Below are 6,975 nucleotides of genomic sequence, written 5' to 3'. Positions count from 1 at the left end.
TTGATTTTCCTCACTGAAGGACTGTGATTTAGAAGTGGAAGCATAAGCCAAATACACCCCACCTCATAGCTGCTTTTGGTCAGAGTGGTTTTAGCCACAAAAACAGAAAAGAGATAAAAAACACTCATTGATCTCTAAATCAAATGTGTCCCTAACCTACAAAAGACAAAAATTGTTCAGAAGTGCTACTCTACCTGGTCCTAAAAGCACAGAAGTGTTTCCACCTGAACTTATTCATGGAAATAAAAATGATCAAGTGGCTCTCTTTTTAAATAAAAATGATACCTTGAGTGCCTCTCTCTGATGAAGTATCTTTCCTTTCCTCCACGCACTCTCTTAAAAAGGGGTGTTCTACCCTTCTAACTCACTTTACTCCCCTCTTATAGTTCTGCCAGTGACACTAAAACCTCCATTCCCATAGCCTTTCTGAAACTGACCCACAAATGATGTCACTATGTCAATGATTTCACACTGAACAAGTTTCACAGTATTATCTGCCTCAGCTGGGCTTAGATTCTCTCTCTTCTTCAAGTTAATCTAGCACAACACAGCCAGAGAAGTTTTCACCAACAGCTGCCTGATATGACTGCCTCTCTGCTCAAGTACCCATTGACATCAATCACACCAAGACTGAATGTGTCTTCCTGTTTCTAAGTCTTCATGGCCAGCATTTCTTTCTTCTCATATTTACTCTCAAGTTCAGGCCTGATGAATGGTGGGTTTGATTTCCGTGACATCTTCGTTGCTCTAGTACCCACATCCACATACTGAGCTCAGCCTTCTGGCTCTGAGTCACACTGTGCAGAGTGACTCGTACATCGGAATACAAAAAGACATGTACTCCTTTATTGGCTATGTACTGATAAGACATTGCAGTCTGCTTTGACCTTAAAACTAAATAACTGTTTTTATATTACTAGCAACGTTATACTGAATTAATTTACATTTTATTAAGCCTAGGTGCCCTACCTAATTCTAGCTCTCCAAAACTGACTTCACTAATTTTCTTCCTAGTTCTTTTTTTTTTTTAATTGTCTGCTGTGTGGAGTTCTGTTGGCAACCTCTCTGCAATATCACTTGCATTTATCTCAGAACCTGATTAGTGTGACACTTTGCTTCCAGCAGTCAGACACCCTGGTTTCACATACTAACCATGTTCAGTTCTCAGATGGCTATAAGTCCATGTTCTAAAGGTTATGGGGACTCAAGCCTACCGATTTTATCCCCTTGAAGTCTGTATCTTGCACCACACAACAGTCAGAATCCCAGCCTCTTGCTATGGGTTCCATATTATTCATTCCACTCTCTTCTCATGTCTCTTTCTGTTGCTCAATTTTAGTAGCTGCACCTCTCACATTCAAAGCCAAATGGAGCGTCATGTCTGAGTTTAAGATCTAGTTCACCAAGAACAGTCTAGGCTTCCCAGTGTTTCATCTTTGCACAACAGCAGATATAGCTACTATAACATGTACGAGATAAACTATAGCATTAATATATAACATCATTATGTTTTGCCCTTCTCTATTCCCCAAAGTGTGTGACAACTTTATATATATATATATGTATATATATATATATATATATATATGTGTGTGTGTGTCCAATTAAATATATATATATATGTGTGTGTGTGTGTGTGTGTGTGTGTGTGTGTGTATACATATATATGTGTGTGTGTGTGTGTGTGTGTGTGTGTGTGTGTCCAATTAAAATATATTTTAATGGATATTTTCTTTATTTATATTTCAAATTTTATCCCCATTCCTGGTTTCCCCTCCGAAGAAAAACACCCTCCCCCTAACCCCTGCTCACCAACCTACCCACTCCTGCTTCCTGGTCCTGGCATTCCCCCACACTGGGGCATAGAGCCTTCACAGGACCAAAGGCCTCTCCTCCCATTGATGTCCAACTAGGCCATCCTCTGTTCTTAACAACTTTGCAGTTATACAACAAATATTTGACTTCAACATGAATTGATACCTTAACATTCTAAACATCAAAATAGGAAAATTTGAAAATGTTTTCATATGACAAATTATAAAATTTTAGACCATAAATTTAAACCAACTAGGTATAGATTAAGGGAGGGGTAGAAGACAGAATCAAATGCATTTACTTAATGACAAAAAAGTGCAGAAAAATCTTGGTCTCCAAAGTTTTTGGTCTTCTACTTGCAATCATGTTTTCAACAGACATTCTATTCTGCTTTTGATATATTTTAGAAAATGGACAATAAATAAACTAAAGATAGATTGTAAAGAGTCAGGCGAATACTGTGTGATGGTAGCAGGTCTGGGGTGATTTTTTACTTCTCCTTCAACTGGATATAATGCTTATTTTAACACATGATGTTATAGTTTTTGTGTACATTATAAATAACAGTTTCAAAATGATCAAATTTCTACAAACAATTTTAGCTATTATTTTTATTGAAGATGTAAAAAGTTATGTTTTTAGTTTATCAAGTTAATAGAAAGTAACTATCGTCACAATACAGAAGAAAATAAGATGGGCAAGTTTTATTTCCACAATAAACAGCTTTATCAAAGTACGGTTTTCTGAGATAATCCAACACATATAATTAATTTTGAGATTTGTTTCATTTCTATAACATACAGACCACAAAGAAAGAGACCTAGATAAGGTTTTCTAATGGTTACCATCTTTATTTCAGAACACTGTCCCAAGCCTTTGTGACTAAAATATTAAATTGACTCTGAATTCCACCAATAGCTATGTGACCTAAGATCAATCTTTTAACCACTCTGAGTTTATTTCATCAGATAGTACATAATAATAAGTATATTTTCCTCTTCAATATATTCTGAAAATGTATTAAGTAATACAACTTACAAATAATGAAATTGTTTATAAAGTTTAGCCATTATTTTATGAATAAATATGACCAACTAAGAATAAAGTCATTCAAGAATACATTGATTCAATTTGAAAAGTGTCATTAATATCAGATGACTTCCTCCAGCCTTGGTTACTAATGAATGGCTAAACTTGTTGCTGTAAATAAATGGGCACTAGGACATTTCTTTAAAATATAACACACATGTGGATCAAGATTAGACTTCTTCCGCTTTGTGGTCTCACATGACTGACCACAGCAACTATTTTTAGTCAGTGTCTGCTTTTTAGTGACACCCAGCTCCACATGTCAGAGTCATCATCCTTATGATGATATAGAGTCGTGTGACAATCTTGTCATATCCTTTCTGTCCAATTCTTTATGATTCCAACATGAACTTCTACTATGGCAGTATTGAAAGCAGCAGAGTGAGATGGGCATAGACTTTTCACCCCTTAATTCTACAAAAATAAAAAGGAGGCAGTCAGCTGTCTTGACATAACTTACTTAGCTAATAAACACGGGGTGGTTCCAAAGAGGACTTCTGTAACGATAACACATTTACATGGTTTTTAACTCCAAGTCAATCAATGGATTAAGAATGAACAGCAGTTTAAATAGTAAATTGTTGTCTCTGATAACAATGCACAGGGGTTTGTGCTCTCTGCCACTCGGATGCTTACAAAACTGAGGGAAAAGTATGTTCAAATTTAGATGAATATGGGTTTGGCTGGAGTGGCGAAAATATCAATATACTGTAGCCATTTGAATGTCATATAATGTCCCCAACCTGAAATCAGACATTTCTAAGTTCAAATTCCAACCATGCAATTTCAAAGCATATGACCCTGAACAGCTTAATAAATTTGTATTACTGGGATAAACAGGCCTTAATAAGACTAAAGATAAAATGCGGGAATGATGAGAGAATCATAAATTAGCAAAAAGTACTAAATTGAAAAGCAACAAAGGTTAAAGGCAAAGACTATAAAGGTAAAGAGGTTTACAAAGAATGTTGAGAAAAAGTCTCTCTGGTGGCATAAGGAACATGGTGGTACCTATGATCTATACTACATAAGACAGTGCCTTACCTGTCTCCAAAGAATATGGAAAAATCGTTGCTAGAAACTGTGCAGCTGTGCATGAAATATGTGATCTCAGCATGAACTATTTTTTAATTTTAAGTACTTCAAAATAGAACTGGGAGATGACACAAAGGGTCAAGATGTTTCCTGCTAAGCTTGATAACTTAAGCTGAAGAGAGTGCAAACTTCCTCAAGATGTCCTCTGGCCTCTGAACACAGACCATGATAAGCCTTTATGCATGCACACATATACACATACAAATACATACATTCATGTATATATACATATACATATACATATACATATACATATACATATACATATACATATACATATACATATACATACATACACACACACAATACTCCAAATAAAAAAGCCATCTGGTACCTTTTTTTCTAAGTCCAGTTAACTGTAACCTCAAGAAAGTGAAGAGATGAGCTTTCTGTCCTTTAACCAGCTAGAGCTGGTAGCACAAGATGAGTATTAGAAAGTCAGTAGCTTTTTGGGAACCCAGGTGCTGAAGAGGAGTGTAAAGGTATACCGAGCCTCATCTATCTCTTTCTTTCTTTTTTTACTTTTCACAAAGAAAACAGTTTGCATATCACATTTGTGTAAGAAAAAATTCATCTTTGTATTTAAGCAACTCATACACAGTCACATGATAAACCAATGGCAACAGTGGAACTTTATCTCAGGTTGGCCTCAGGTTGGTTAAGTATTCTTAACCAAAATACTACAGGAAACAAATTAATTTTAAACAATAAGAGAATATGTAAATATATCAAAGGAAAATTTGAAATAAGATTTAAAATTTAGAGCTCAGCCTTAGATGCTACACCAACAGATCTACTAGTAGGATCCTAACTACTGCTGAAGGCCCAATACCCGTATCGCTCCTATTATCCATTCCTTAGGTTGCAAGTATTTTTGACATATACGTGATCTCTGGAAGAAGTCAGAAATGATCCACAGCTGTATGATACAATATATACACCTGTGTACACACAGGCAAGCATATGCACATGTGCTCATGCACACACATGGATAAACGTGTACATGCACACATGCCCACACATATGTTCATGCATACATGCATACACATATGCACTCAGCACACAGACATCACACACACACACACACACACACACACACACACACACACACACTGCCACCACTACAACCGCCACAGGGCCTGCCACTATTTCTGTACATTCTTACTGGAAACAAAGAGAAAGCCTGAGAGAATCTGGCAAGTGAGAAAGAGGAGTAAGTCATATTTATCAAAGCAGAGGAGTCATTGTTTTCTGCACTGAAAAGTAGAACTATGTAAGTCACAATACTTCAACATTAAAGCAATGATAATACAAAACAAAACTCTAAATGACCATAATTGTTGCATTAGAAACCGGTGGTAGTAACCTCTGATTTACCCTTCATCCTCTGGTAAATCTAGAGAGATGGAAACTCCTTCCAGACCTGGTGGCAAAAGCATCCACACTAACCTTGGGTACAAGGACCACAATTGTAAGGCTCATACATACATTTTCTCTGTTCTACTCCTGGTAAGAATTGAAGTCAATAATAGGTCATTCTGGAAGCTTCTAAACACGCACAGTTAATGTTAAAATGTGAAACACACCTTCATGTAAGTCCAGCCACATTGCTGCAGAAGACACTTGAGAAAAGGAGGGAGGAGCTGGGTCAGTTCACCCCTCTTTTAAGCAGGAAGCTTGCCGCTCACCTCTCCACTCTCAAACTGTAGGCCTCATCTCTGCTCAACTTTCCCTCTGTGTATAAACCGTATGGCCAGTGGAATCTGCAGATATGCATGAAGAGTGACATCCTTACTTAACATTGCTTCTCGGCATGTTACTGTCACAGCACAGGGTTATAGTTCCTACTTCATGGAATATTGCAATAGCTATACAGGGTTAATTCCTAACTACTTTCCCCATAGTGTAGCTATAGAAACTCAGGGATAAAACTACTGTCTCCCAAGAGTATGCTGGCCATCAATTACAGTGGCACACAGCGACACCTAGTGGATAACAGTATATTTTGACCTCTCAAGTTGACATAAGCAATTTTCAGTTCTCCCCTATGAATATTCAGGATTTTTTTAAAAGTAAATTCTGGGTGTTTTTGAAACAAAAGAAAACGTATGCAATTTCCTCTTACTACTACAAACTGTAAATGCTCAGAAAAACATTCTCCAAGAAAAGTCACCTCTTAAGACTTTTATGAAAAGAAATCTTCAAGTGATATATTAGCTAGCAATCAAACAGTTTTAAGAGAAAGACATAGAACTGGAAACACAGCTCAGTTAGTAGAATGGTTGCTTAGCATGCATAAAAACCTGGATTCCACATACTGCATCACACACCTATCGTGGTGGATCATGCTTGTGACTCTGACACTGGGGAGGTGGAGTTTTCAGGATCCGCTGTTCCAGGCTATCCTTTAGAACGTTGCAAATTTGAGGCCAGCTTGAGATTACATGATATCCTGTTTAAAAAATTAAGGCAAAAATTTTTCATATTCAAAATAAACTTGTGAACTGAAACACACCGACACTGACCCTCTAAGAATATAGGAATGTGAAGAGAATCCCTTACCAAAATTGCTCAAGAAGAAGCCACAGATTTATGGTCTCTACCTATGCTACTCATTCAATGACTGTGTGACCTTAATCAAATGATGTGACCTCTATGTGCCTCTGTTTCATATCTGATATCATAAGAAGGTTTCGATTTAGATGATCTTTCAGAGACTACTCACAAAAGATGACAGATTTCTGTGCCAGTCATTAAACATAGAGATGGTCAATTCGCCACTGATAGTAAAATACAATCCATGTTTCCCACACATGGATTTTTTTCTTTTAAAAAACAATATAAATTGAGATTTTATTGATTAATTCATAGTCTGATAGCTAAAAAGCAGTGACAGGATACATAATCATGTTGTTAAGTAAAACATTTCCTTTCAGTAATAACATTGCTGTATATTTTTTTCTGTTTCTACAATAG

The 6,975-nt window shown here is 36.5% G+C and overlaps 1 long non-coding RNA gene across 1 annotated transcript; it reads right to left on the bottom strand.

The window, feature by feature from the left end:
- Positions 1-3,005: 3,005 nt before the first annotated feature.
- Gm35415 lies at positions 3,006-6,414 on the bottom strand. The gene is made up of 3 exons (XR_387456.2): positions 6,330-6,414; positions 5,586-5,762; positions 3,006-3,318 (listed from the first exon to the last, which is right to left on the bottom strand). It is a non-coding gene; the product is annotated as a predicted gene, 35415 (long non-coding RNA).
- Between the last annotated feature and the right edge of the window lie 561 nt (positions 6,415-6,975).

Source organism: Mus musculus, chromosome 1 (genome assembly GCF_000001635.26).
Source record: "Mus musculus strain C57BL/6J chromosome 1, GRCm38.p6 C57BL/6J".
Taxonomy (NCBI): domain Eukaryota; kingdom Metazoa; phylum Chordata; class Mammalia; order Rodentia; family Muridae; genus Mus; species Mus musculus.
The sequence above is the reverse complement of the archived record's forward strand: the minus strand, read 5'-3'. Positions and strand labels throughout refer to the sequence as shown.